General features: G+C 43.3%; 1 protein-coding gene across 4 annotated transcripts in view; it reads right to left on the bottom strand.

Annotated features, from left to right (window-relative positions):
• VKORC1L1 (vitamin K epoxide reductase complex subunit 1 like 1) overlaps positions 1–14,688 on the bottom strand; it is a 65,282-nt gene that overhangs the window by 45,109 nt on the left and 5,485 nt on the right. The window lies entirely within an intron of this gene.

Below are 14,688 nucleotides of genomic sequence, written 5' to 3'. Positions count from 1 at the left end.
GGGCATTCATGATGAGTAAGTTTTGTTTTTATGTCTTACACCAGTGATGGGCAACCTTTTGAGCTTGGTGTGTCAAACTTCGCCAAAAACCTGAGCATAACTCGGGTAGTGTGTCACTTTGAGGAAAAAACATTATTTCGCAAATGTTTCATCCTCAGGAGCAGCAAATGTTTCATCCTCGGCATGCGGCCACCTCAGGGGCCGCGTGTCATCAGAAATGGCTACGTGTGTCAGTGCTGACACGCGTGTCATAGGTTCGCCATCACTGTCTTAGACCATTCTGTATTTTTTTTAAATAAATCTTTATTGTTCAGATTATTACAATTGTTCCTCTTTTTTCCCCCCATAGCTCCCCTCCACCCAGTTCCCACCCCACTCTCTGCCCTAACCGCCCCCCACTGTCCTCATCCATAGGTATACGATTTTTGTCCAGTCTCTTCCCGCACTCCCCACACCCCTTTCCCCCCGAGAATTGTCAGTCCACTCCCTTACTATGCCCCTGATTCTATTATATTCACCAGTTTATTCTGTTCATCAGATTTTTTATTCACTTGATTTTTAGATTCACTTGTTGATAGATATGTATTTGTTGTTCAACCATTCTGTATTTTACTCATCCCATAATACAGTTTTATGCAGAAAGATTAAAACTATGTAAGTGTTTTTTTCTGGAAATTATGGATTATAATATTTTAAAGGGGTAGAATTGCATCTTTGTTTATAGCACAACGTTTGTGAATAAAGTAAAATTTCCAAGTAAAAAAAAAAAAGAGCTTCCCACACAAGAAAAAGCTAAAGGAGTTCATCACCACCAAACAAGTATTACATGAAATGTTAAAGGGTCTTCTTTAAAAAGAAGGAAAAAAAAGATGAAAAATATGAATAAAATGGCAATAAATGCATATCTATAATGCATACCTATCAACAATTCAATCTAAAAAACAACAAAAAAAGGAGGAAGCAGAACAGAAACAGACTCATGGATGCAGAGAACATTTTGACAGTTGCCAGATGGGTGGGGGTTTGAGGGAATGGGTGGAAAAGGTAAAAGGATTAAGAAGTACAAACTGTTGTTACAGAATAATCACAGGGATATAAAGTACAGCACAGGCAACACAGTGAATGCTATTCTCATAACTATGTATGTTATCAGGTGGGTACAAGGTTTATCGGGATGATCACTTAGTAAGATATACAATGTCTAATCACTGTTGTATACACATGAAACTAATATACTATTTATTGTATGTCAACTGTAATTGAAAAATTAAAAAAAGGATTTTAAACGTTTTTTTTAAGTTTAACCTATATGAATAAAGATAAACAAAATTAAAAGAAAAGTGAGATACTAGGAGAAAATATGTATAATACATATAACAAAGGATTAACTAATGTATCTAAAATCCTCCTACTCAATCAAGATGGGGGCATAGTTAAACATGGCACTAACATCCTCCCACAACCACATTAAAAAATACAACTAACCACAGAACAACCATCATTCAAAACTGTCTGAAATCTGGCTGAATGGAAGCCCTACAACTAGAGAATTCAAGAAGAAACCACATTGAGAATGGTAGGAGGGGTGGAGGCACGGAACAGGCTGGTCCAAAACCCACATGTGGTGTTTTTTTTAAGGGAAGGACACCTTGGCTGAGTACGCCTCCTGTGAAGAGCAAGTGTGGTCCCAGCCCCACACTAAAACCACCAGCCCAGGGTGCCAGTGTCAGGAAGAGAGCTCTCCCTAGGTTCAGGCTGTAAAAACCAGCAGGAATTGTGGCTGAGTGGACACAGAGGCTGTGGGAGTCCAAGGTGTTCCTCTTAAAGGGCTGGTGCATGGACTTCCTCAGACCCACTCCCTCCGAACTCCAGTGCTAAGGCAGCAGCTTGAAAGGATCCAGGGACACAGGGGGAGTAACCACCTTGTCTGGCATCAAAATAAGAACTCAGGGGCAGCTTTCTCCTAGACTAAAGTGCTGGCAAACGTCACTGTCCTATGCTGAGACCTCCCCTGACAAAGAACCGATTGACAGGTGCCACATCTGAGTTTCTATCAACCTGTCTCACACTGTTCGCCTGGCCCTCGTGACTCCCTGAGACCTCACCCCACCCAAGCTGTTTGCAGTGGTCTTTCCATATGAATAGCTTGTCCTGGCTCAGGCTTCAGACTTTTCTAAAACCTCTCAAACAATTAGCAGCTGGCCTCAGCATGTCCTAGAACTCTCAATAAGAGGCCCAGGCCCAGCACTAGCAGAAGCCTGCCTTGGTTCACAGCTTGGCCTCTCCTGGGCACCTCCAAGCCCCACACAAGTAGCAGCCATCTGCAGATCACTCTGTACCACATGCCAGGTGGCCCCAGGCAGGGCTCAGGCAATAGCTGACTTTGCACCCTCCAGGAGGCCCCAAAGCCAGTGCACCTCAGTCAACTTCAGACCATGCCTGATTACAACCCTACCACATCCACTACCAACACACATTCAAGAGGCAGGTTTGCAGAGCACCAAAGCCCCATTGAAGCAAGTCCTGCTCCATAGGGGTGTCTCCTGCACAGCAACTCTCCCACTGTAGTAGCTGCTGGTCCGCACTGCCCACTGGCCTGGGGGTCAATCCCTTCCAGTGAGGCCAACAGCAAGCAAGGGTCAACTGCAATGGGAGAGTACACATAGCCCACACAGGAGTGCACCTATAGTGCCCAACTCAGGTGACTGGGGAGGCTGAGCCACTGGGAAGCCCTACAGGACACCTATTACACCAGGCCACACTACCAATTCCAGGAGACATAGAAGCTCTACCTAATACATAGAAATAAACACAGGGAACAGCCAAAATGTGGAGACAAAGAAAAATGTGGCAAATGAAAAAACAGAAGAAATCTCCAGAAAAAGAACTATGTGAAATGGAAACAAGCAAACTACCAGATACAGAGATTAAAACAATAGTTATAAGGATGCTCAAGAAACTTGATGAGATCTTCAAGGAATAACATTTTCAAGGAACTTAGTGACAACATCAAGGAACTTAGAGAGAACATCAACGACATAAAAAAGGACCAGTCAGAAATGAAGTAGGCACTATCTGAAATGAAGAGTAATTTACAGGGAATCAACAGTAGAGTAGAGGACATGAAGATTTGGAATATGAGGAAGCAAAAAAAAACACCCAAACAGCAAAAAGAATCCAAAAATATAAAGATAGTGTAAGGAACCTCTGGGACAACATCAAGCATACCAACATTTGCATCATAGGGGTGCCAGAAGAAGTAGTCAGGGAGCAAGAAATTGAAAACCTATTTGAAGAAATAATGACAGAAAACTTCCCTCACCTGGTGGAAGAAATAGACATACAAGTCCAGGAAGCACAGAGAGTCCCAAACAAGAGAAACCCAAAGAGGCCCACACCAAAACATATAATTAAAATGCAAAAGGTTAAAAGCAAAGAGAGACTCTTATAAGTAGCAAGAGAAAAGCAGTTAGTTACCTACAGGAGGGCATCCATAGGACTGTCGACTTATTTCTCAACAGAAACTTTGCAGGCCAAAAAAGAAGATGGCAAGAAATATTCAAAGTGATGAAAAGGCAGGACCTACAACCAACATTGCTCTACTCAGCAAAGCTATCATTTAGAAATGAAGGTCAGATAAAGAGCTTCACAGACAAGCAAAAGCTAAAGGAGTTCATTATCACCAAACTAGTAATACATGAAATGTTAAAGGGTCTTCTTTAAGAAGTAAGAAGACCAAACAATAAAATGCAATCAATACGTATCTATCAACAATTTAATCTAAAAATCAAAATAAATGAACAAATCTAATGAACAAAATAAACTGTTGAATAAAAATAAAACCAGAGGCATGGAAACATGGAGCAGACCGACGAATCTCAGAGGGAAGGGGGTAGGGGGAGCAGGAAGATTAACCAAAGAATTTATATGCATATATGCATAACCCATGGAAACAGACAATAGAATGGTGAAGGTCTGGGGTTGGGCAGGATCCGTGTGGAGGGGTGCAATGGGAGGAAGAAAGAATCAGGACAAGAACTGGGGTATGGGATAGGGCAGATTTTTTCCAGACAAAAGACCTTCCCCGCCAAAAAAAACAACTGATAGATGCCATATCTGAGTTTCCATCAACCTGGCTCACACTGTTCGCCTGGCCCTAGTGAGTCTCTGAGACCCTGCCCCACCCAAGCTGCTTTACTATACATCTGTAATACTCTCAACAATAAAGATTTTGAAATAAAATAAAATCCTCCTGCTTACCAATAAGGTACAAAAAGACAACCCAGAAGGCAGAAAACATGAAGGTATAAGCAGGTAATATCCAGAAAGAATACAAATGTTCATTAACATAGATCTGTACAAAAATTAGGTTACAGACTCATCTAATGTAGAGATACACTACATTCTAGACGATTAAGGAATTTTTTTCAAAACTAAAAAGAAATTAGAAATACACATTCATCTGATATCAGAATGAGAAATGCCCTTGTAAACTTAAAACATATTTTAAAATTACAAAGAAAATAAATTTTTATACACTTAAAAAATGTATTCACTACAAAAATCAATAAAACAGAACTAAAATTGCAAAAATATTAGCATCAAGTATAAGGAGATATTCCTATTCTTTAAAGATATAAAGCATTTGTCTATATCAACATAAAAAACTCTAAGATATATACAGGCAAAACTCAAGAGAAGAAATGCAAACAGTTAAAAATGTGAAAACCATTATACCTTGCTTATGGTTGGGGGGAAATGCAAAACAAAATAATGAGATGACATTTTCATGTATCAAATTGATAAAGGTCTAAAACAAAGAGCATGCCCAATAGTGGCAAAGACACAGGACACTTGACATTGTTACATTAATAGTAGAGTTATGACATGAGAAAATAGTTAACGTGTTTTTTAAGATATTTTTATTGATTTCAGAGAGGAAGGAAGAGGGAGAGGGATAGAAACTTCTATGATGAGAATCATTGATCAGCTGCCTCCTGCAAGCCCCCTACTGGGCATGCCACCTGGGCATGTACTCTGACCAGGAATTGAACCATGATCTCCTGTTTCATAGGTCAACGCTCAATCACTGAGCCACGCCACCTGGGCAGTTGTGACATGTTAAACTAGCGTTCCCGTTGCAGAAAAAATCCTGCAACAGTGTTTCCTGCTGCACTCTACCCCACCCTGCCTGCTCTCCTCCCTTGTCCCCCGCTCCGCCTTCTTCCCTGGCCCCCCTCCGCTCCTCCCTTCTCCCCCGGCCCCGCCTCCACTCCTTCCTTCTCCCCCACCCCGCCTTCTCCGCCAGCCAGCCTGCTTTTCTCCCTTCTCCCCCGGCCCCACCTCCGCTCCTCCTTTTCCTCCCGCCGGCTTGCTTGCTTCTCCGCAGCTTTGCTCCCTTCTGCAGCTCTTGGCTTCTTTCTACACTGTCTTGATATGCAAATTAGCCGCCATCGTTGTTGGGGTAATTTGCATACTCTTCCTGATTGGTAGGTGGGTGTGGCTTGGTAGGTGGGCGTGGCTTGGGCTTAGCGAAGTGCGGTCAATTTGCATATTTGTTCATTATTAGGTAGGATGAGGGGAAAAGATATAATCTAAACCATTGTTTGTTTGTTTTAATCCTCACGAACAACATGCTTAGAGAGAGGAAGGGAGAGAGAAAAACATCGATGTGAGAAACACTGATTGGTTGCCTTCCTTACGCACTCCAACTGAAGATCAAACACGCAACCCAGATACGTGCCCTGACCAAGAATCCTACTGGCACCCTTTCTGTGCACAGGACAACACTCAACCAATTAAGCCACTACAGCTGGGCTCAGCCTTGTTTTAAAATAATAAGTTTTATGAGCACTTACTTTTGTGACAGGCACTGTGCTAAATTGTTTACAGGAACTGGTACAATGGTGCACTTTATATTCACAGTAATCCTAAGTTAGACACTATTATTTTCCTCATTTTATGGAGCAAACTGAAACAAAAGAGATCAAGTCATAGAGCCAAGATCTTAACTCTTAGCACAATGCACAGGAAGAAATAAATAAAACTCTTAAAACACAGTGTGGAGTTGAATATACTCAACTTCATTAATTTCTACTTTGTAATGGATCTTCCATTATTTTACTTCTCAAATACAATGATTGTTTTTAAAAAGGTCTGTTGGAAGCTGCCCATTGACTTCACTAGCAGAAAGAGGTGGACAAGGAACCTGGAAGGCTGGTCAACCTTGAGGCTCTGGCAAGGGTCAGAGCCATACACCCATTGTTTAGTTGAGACAATGGTAGCTGAAGCAACTTCCACCTTTTAGTCTCATGTAAATCCTTGCTGATGGGCTATCATCGAGCTATTACTGGAATTGCCTGCCTAAGGGCTATGGGTAGATCCCAAACCTGAATAAAAGGGATGGCAAGGCCAGAGCAAAGCGGAGTCCTCTCCTGGGCTTCCGCCTGGCCCCCAATTCCCAAATTAATATTCTCTTATCTAGTCTCTTTCATTTGTGTGCAGCCTCCTTCAGAGCCCGAACCCTGAACCTGAACCCTGAACCACGCGGGACGTGGGTGGGGGGTTTACACTCGCAACTGGCAGCCCAACATGGGACACTAGCAACTGGCGCCCATCCAGGGACATTGCGGGGGGAGGGGAGGGGAAGTACACGTGCAACTGGCAGCCCAACGTGGGGAACTCGCAGGTCAATAGTCAAACGACAGCATTGGAAATTAAGAATTTCTATAACAAAAGAAACGTTATAGATCATAATACATGGCTTAAAATACTTTTTAGCAAAAGAACATTTTTCTAAATGAAACTTTATGTAAATCTGCAATATGAGAAACAGATTAAAGCAGTATTTTATTCTATCAATGTATTTTAAAAGTTCAAATTCATAACATTTACAATGAAGCTCTTCTGATGAACACAAACTTTAAATCATGGAAGACTGGGGCAGTCAAATTAGTTTTATCTTGATTGCACAATATCAAGAAAAACCTGATTCACAGATATTAGCAGTTGCAAATAAGAGGGTTTTTTGTTTCTTTGTTTTTAAGTAGTATATTAATGATAATAATTTTATTATACCTCTCAAGGTGTAATAAAGTAGAACAATTCTAAGTTAAATCTCTAATAAAATTAAGAAATGAGAGTATTTGATAATACACAAATATTTTGGAAAAGAATGAAAAATCATGACCAGTCGGTGTGGCTCAGTGATTGAGTATTGACTTATGAACCAGGAGGTCATCAGTTCAATTCCTGATCAGGACACATGTCTGGGTTGTGGGCTTGATTCCTAGTTAGGGGGCATGTAGGAGGTAGCCAATAGATGATTCTCTCTCATCACTGATGTTTCTGTCTCTCTCTCTCCCTCTCTCTCCCTTGCTCTCTGAAATAAATAACAATATATTTTTTAATAATAATAAAAATCTTAAAGACACTATGACATCAGGATATTATGCATAAGGCAATCACATGTTATTACTTAATGTAGTGTGTGCTCTATAGCAGTGAATTTGCTTATATACTTTTACATTGGCAAACAAGTACTGACCTGAATTTTTAAAATCCTACATAATAAAAGGGTAATATGTAAATTACTATCACTCCACTACGCCCATGATTGGGCCAGCGGGAGGCACAGGGGGTGGGACTCGGGTTGGCCGATTGGGCCGGCAGAACGCTGAGCTTGCATCACCAGCGGCGGTGCGAGCTCAGCGTCTGCACCATGGCTGTGCTGTGGCACAGAAGGGGCCTCTGGGGCAGCGAGCCCATATCCTGCTGCGGACCATCAAAAGCGGGGAGTGAAAGCGGGGGAGCTGTCTATCCGCTCCGGCACCAGGCCTTTCGAAAGCCTCCGCCCCGCCAGAGGCTTTCGAAAGGCCTGGTGCACCAGCGGACAGACAGCCAGCTCCCCCGCGATTGAAAGCGGGGAGCTGTGTGTCCGCTCCAGCACCAGTGGACCCCCTGCCATCAAAAGCGGGGAGCAGGCTGCTAGAGGTGTCCGCGGAGCATGCTAGGCTTTGCGGGGCAGTGGATATGGCCTGGATGGCAGGTTAGGCCTAGGGGACCCTACACGTGCATGATTTAATCATGCACTGGGCCTCTAGTACTAATATAAAGCTACAATCTTTCTAATCAATAGAATTGTTTAAAATTCAAGTACATGCACAAAAGAAGTAAGAAACTCTATTAGGATTGTCATCCTGGGTGTTGGCATTATGGATAATTTTAACTTTTAGTTTTGTTCAATTTCCCTCCAATATTCTAACTACATTGTGTTTTGTTTTGTCTTCTTTTGCCTTTTTACTTTAAAATAATCACAGCCCTAGTTGGTTTGGCTCAGTGGATAGAGCATCAAACTGCAGACCAAAGGGTTCTGGGTTCAATCTCAGTCAAGGGCACATATCTCGGTTGCAAGCTCCTCCCCAGCCTGGGCCCTGGTCAGGGAGCAAGCAGGAGGCAACCAATCAATGTCTCTCTCACATCAATGTTTCCCTCTATCTCTCCCTCTCCCTTTCACTCTCTAAAAATCAATGGAAAAATATCCTCGTGTGAGGATTAACAAAAAATATATACATGTAAATAAATAAGTAAAATAATTACCTAAGCACCGTTCACCTAACCTTCCCCAATGGTAACATCTTGCATAAGTCTAGTACAATAATATCATAACCAGAAAACTGACTGTGTACAATCCAGAGTTTACTCAGATTTCACCAATTTTACATGCACTATGTATGTGTGTGTGTTCGTGCATCCATGTGCGCATGTATGTAGTTCTACAAAATCTTTGTAGCCTCGAGTAACCACAACTATTCCCTCCCCACAAGGTTTCCTCATACTATCTCCATAACCACATTCCCTCTTCCCCCATTCCTAACTCCTGGTGACTACTAATCTGTGCTTATAGTGTTTTAAGTTTAAAATGTTAAAAATGTAAATCACATCTGGCCAGCGTGGTTCAGTGGTTGAGTGTTGACCTATGAACCAGGAGGTCACGGTTCAGTTCTGTCAGGGCACATGCTTGAGTTGCAGGCTCGGTCCCGTGTGAGGTGTGCGGGAGGCAGCCAATCAGTGATTCTCTCTCATCACTGATGTTTCTCTCTCTCGCCACCCTTCCTCTCTGAAATCAATAAAAATATATCTTTAAAAATAAATAAAATAAAATGTTAAAATGTGAATCAAATGCTTATGAAATCCCTGTTGTACCACCACAGAGCTAAAACTTTGGGGAACAAACCTTAAAAACTGGTAACTTAGTACAAGTCTAGTGTAATCTAGTACAAATACTATATAGAAGAGAAACCCAAGGCTCAGCTTATAACTCTCACCTGTGTTTTAAAGAACATGTGATTTGTAAAAATAGCTGGTTCTGCATTTTTCTGGGCAAACTATAGATTCCAGTCCTTTCCCAACCAGGTGGATCTGTTACATTCAAATATGACCACCATATTCCCCCAAATGGCCACTGTTTTCTGCTTTTCCTCATGTTGTTCCCTTGAGTTCTTCTGAATGATCAAGGAAATGAATTTACTACACATAAATTCCTAGTTCTGAATAATGTGTAGCCAGCACCACACCCTAGGCCTAATTCTCCTATCTCGGTGCAGTAGATCCATATGACTCAACACCTCTCTCAGAAAGGGCTACCCCACCCTACTACAAATTCAAACTAACTCATTTTTTCCTCCCCCTCTATTCCATATTCCTAGATCTACTTTATTTTTCTTCCCTTGCCTTTTCTGTTAAGTCTTCCTGATAACTCACCCCACTACATATCTGTTCTCTAACTAGGTGTTACAAATACCATATCTCCCAAAGTTAAGGTTTAGAAGGTAAACACTCCAGGAACTTACTTCCTGAACACCATGCCTTCACAATAATGTCCTTGCCTTAAAATCACTCTAAAGCCCAGCTAGGGTGGCTCGGTGCTTGAGCATTAACCTAAGAACCAGGAGGTCACAATTCGAATTCCGGATAGGGCACATGCCCGGGTTGCAGGCTCGATCCTCGGTGTGGGGCATGCAGGAGGCAGCTGATCAGTGATTCTCTTTCATCATTGACTAGAGACCCGGTGCACGAAATTCGTGCATGGGGAGGGGGGTTTGTCCCTCAGCCCAGCCTGCACCATCTCACAATCAGGAACTGCTGGCTCCCAATCACTCATCTGCCTGCCTGCCTGACTGCCCCTAACCGCTTCTGCCTGCCAGTCTGATCACCCCCTAACGACTCCCCTGCCAGCCTGATCGACACCTAACTGCTCCCCTGCTGGCCCAATTGCCCCTAACTGTCCTTCCCTGCAGGCCTGGTCACCCCCAACTGCCCTCTCCTGCTGGCCCAGTCACCCCTAACTTCCCTCCCTTGCCAGCCTGATCGCCCCCAACTGCCCTCCCCTGCTGGCACGATTGCCCCTCACTGTCCTCCCTTTGCCAGCCTGGTCGCCCCTAACTACCCTCTCCTGCAGGCCTGGTCCCCCCCAACTGCCCTCCCCTATAGGCCTGGTCACCCCCAACTTCTCTCCCCTGCTGGCCTGGTCCCCCCCCACCTGCCCTCTCCTGTAGGCCTTGCCCCTCCCAACTGCCCTCCCCTGCTGGCCTGATCCCCCCCCAAATGCCCTCTTCTGTACGCCTTGTCCCTCCCAACTGCCCTCCTCTACAGGCCTGATTGCCCCCAACTGCCCTCCCCTTCAGGCCTGGTCCCTCCCAACTGCCCTCCCTTGCTGGCCATCTTGTGGCAGCCATCTTTGACCACATGGTGGTGGCCATCTTGTGTGTTGGCGTGATGGTCAATTTGCATATTACCTCTTTATTATATAGGATGTTTCTCTTTCTCTACCTCTCCCTTTCTCTGAAATCAATAAAAAATACATTTTAAAAAATATAAATTAAATAAAATTGCTCTAAAAACATAAAAACTATAATACAAACTAGGTGTTTTGGCAAACAGAGGTCAAAAATAATAAATGGCACCAATGTTTGCATTTTTTATTTTATTTTTTGTTAATCCTCATCAGGGTATATTTTTTCCATTGAGTTTTAGAGAGTGGAAAGAAGGGAGGGAGGGAGCAGCATTGATGTGAGACACATCGGTTGGTTGCCTCCCGCAGACTCCCAGACCAGGGTCAGGGATCGAACCTACAACCCAGGAATCTGCCTTAGGGAATCAAACCCACAACCCTTCGGTGAGCAAGCCTATGCTCTAACCATCAGCAACACCAGCTAGGGCAGTGTTTGTATATTTTTAAAATTTTGGGTATCACTGTATCAATATTTGACCTAAATAGAATTTATAGAGCTTGGACCCTTAAGCCAGATTACCTATACATATTATCTAATGTATATTTCATTTACATTCTGTGTTACTCTGTTTTGTCATCTGTAAAATGGTTATAAAAAGGACCATTGTGGGGAAAATAATATATGTAAAGAATTTAGAACACAGTAAGCATTATTTAAAAATTGTTATCTTTAATACCTGGCAGCCCAGATTCACCTCTTTGTGATCTCTATTCCTCCTGAACTCTTTGAGTTCATACTGCTTCTGAAATTTCCATACCAAGAAATAATCTACACTAATAAAAGAGAAATATGCAAATTGACTGTACCTCCACAACACCCACCAGCCCATCAGGATTGAGTATGCAAATTAACCCAACAAACATGGCAGGTTAATTTGCATTCGCAGACGTGGAAAGAAGACTAAGGACAACTGAAGACTGAAGAGGCTTGGCTTCTCCACTGCGGCTGGAGAGAAGGCCTGGGTCTCAGGTGCCGGAGGAAAACCGGTGACAGCAGCCAGGGGAAGGAAGGCCTATTGCACGAATCTTTGTGCAATGGGCCTCTAGTGATAACGTAAGAATCCATACTTTATTTATTCAATTCATCTTAGTCAAAACTAACTACCAGAACTCTCTGACATCACCCTTAGTAATATTTTTGTGAATGTTTCCTCAGGCATGGGAAACAAAAGAAAATATAAACAAATGGGACTATATCTAACTAAAGGGTTTTTGCACAGTGAAGGAAACCATCAACAAAATGAAGACATTCTACTGCCCTAGCTGGTTTGGTTCAGTGGATTGAGTGTCAGCCTGTGGACTGCAGGGTCCCAGGTTCAATTCCAGTTAAGGGTACATACCTCGGTTGCAGGCTCGATCCCCCACCCTGGTTGGGATTCATGTGGGAGGCAACCAATTTATGTTTCTCTCTCTCTGTCCCTCCCCCTCCCTTCCACTCTCTCTAGAAATCAGTGGAAAAATATCCTCGAGTAAGCATTAACATCACCAACAAAAAAGAAAACCTACTGAATGGAAGAAGACATTTGCCAATGATATATCTGATAATGGGGCTAATATTCCAAACATACAGGCAACTCATACAATTTTTTTAATTGTTTTTTTTTTTTTTAATTTTAGAGAGAAGAAGGGAGAGTGAGAGAGGGAGAGGGAGAGGGAGAGAGAAACATCAATGTGAGAGAGAAACATCGACTGCTTGCCTCCCGTATACACCCTGACCAACCAGGGACCAAACCCGCAACCCGAGCATATGCTCTGATTGGGAATCGAACCCAAAACTTTTTTTTAAAATATGTTTTATTGATCTTTTTACAGAGAGGAAAGGGAGAGGGATATAGAGTCAGAAACATCGATGAGAGAGAAACATCGATCAGCTGCCTTCTGCACACCCCCTACTGGGGATGTGCCCGCAACCAAGGTACATGCCCTTGACCAGAATCGAACCTGGGACCCTTCAGTCTGCAGGCTGACGCTCTATCCACTGAGCCAAACTGGCTAGGGCGAACCCAAAACTTTTTGGTGTTTGGGATGATGCCCAAACAACTGAGCCACACCAGCCAGGGCCAACTCATACAACTTAACACCAAAATAAATAAATAAATAATCCAATTTAAAAATGGGCAGAGAACCTTAATAGACATTTTTCCCAAGACGACGTACAGATAGCCAGTAGACATGTGAAAAGATTATCAAAATGCAGATTAAAACCACAGTGAGATATTACCTCACACTTGTCAGAATGGCTATCATCTATAATAATAAAAGCGTAATATGCCCTTCCGGACGAAACCAGGGCTGCAAGGGAAGCCTGGGTCCCAGGTGCCAGAGGGAAACCGGTGTTGGCAGTCAGGGGAAGAAAGGCCAACTCTTGCATGAATTTCGTGCATCGAGCCTCTAGTCAATAAATAAATTTAAAAAGTGTTGGCAAGGATGTGGAGAAAAGGAAACCCTTGTGCACTGTTAGTAGGATTGTAAACTGGTGTGACCCCCATGGAAAGCAGTATGAAAGTTCCTCAAAAAATTAGCAACAGCCCTAGCTGGTTTGGCTCAGTGGCTAGAGCATCAGCCTGCAGACTGAAGAGTCCTGGGTTTGATTCCGGTCAAGGGCACATGCCTGGGTTGCAGGCTCAATCCCCAGTAGGGGGCGTGCAGGAGGTAGCCAATCAATGATTCTCTCACATCATTGATGTTTCCATCTCTCTCTCCCTCTCCTTTCCTCTCTGAAATTAGTGAAAAAAATATTATTTAAAAAGCTTTAAAAAAAAATTAGAAACTGAACTACCATATGACCCAGAAATTCCCCTTCTGGGTATTTATCTGAAGAAATCCAAAGCACGAATCCAAAATGATGTGTCCACTCCCTGTGTTCACTATAACATTATTTACAATAGCCAAGATATGAAAGCAACTAAGTGTCCACTAAGAAACAAATGGGTAAAGATGTGGTATATACAGGGTGGGGCAAAAGGAGGTTTACAGTTGTTCAAATAGAAAATAATACAATAATCAATAAGTAATAATAAAAGAATAAACTGTGTTTCGCATACTAACAACTGTAAACCTCCTTTTGCCCCACTTTGTATGTATAATGGAATATAACTCAACCATAAAAAAGAATGAAATCTTGCCATCTGCAACATGAATGGACCTAGAGGGAATTAGGCTTAGTGAAATGTCAGACAGAGAAGGACAAATACCATATGATTTCACTTATATGTGGAGTCTAAAAAACAAAAGAAATGAACAAGCAGAACAGAAACAGACTCATAGATACAGAGAACAAGCTGATGGTTGCCAGAAGGGAGGGGGATTGAAGGGTTGAGTGAAAAAAGGGTAGTGATTAAGAAGTACAAATTGCCAGTTACAAAAAAAACATGGGGATGTAAAGTACAGCATAAAAATATAGTCAGTCAACAATATTATAATAGCTACTAGAGGCCTGGTGCACAAATTCGTGCACAGGTGGGATCCCGGGGGTGGGGTGGGGTGGGGTGGGGTGGGGTGGGCTGGGGTGGGGCGGGATGCAATCGGTGGGGCAGTGAAATGCCCTGGCTGGCCCAGGATCCAGATCCGTCCCGCTTACATTCTCGCTGGTTGTCGGTAGCCACCAGGCAGCCGCTTTTATATTGTTTCTTCCTTGCGGAGTGTCTAGGGAAGGGAAGCAATCGCGGTGCCAAGGCCAAGTTCTAAGAGGCCGGTGATGCTGGCGGCGGTCCGTTGGTGCCTGGCCCATTCCCCAGAGATTGGACCTGCAGGACTACTGAGGGAGGGAGTGGCTGCCGCCAGGCTGGTGAGCTGCCAGGAAGGATCGATCGGTCAGCTGACCAGCACTCCTGCTGTGTGGGAGAGCACTGACCACCAGGGGGCAGCTCCTGCGTTGAGTGCCTGCCCCCTGGTGG

Source organism: Eptesicus fuscus, chromosome 4 (genome assembly GCF_027574615.1).
Source record: "Eptesicus fuscus isolate TK198812 chromosome 4, DD_ASM_mEF_20220401, whole genome shotgun sequence".
NCBI lineage: Eukaryota > Metazoa > Chordata > Mammalia > Chiroptera > Vespertilionidae > Eptesicus > Eptesicus fuscus.
This window is presented reverse-complemented; position numbering and strand designations above follow the sequence as displayed.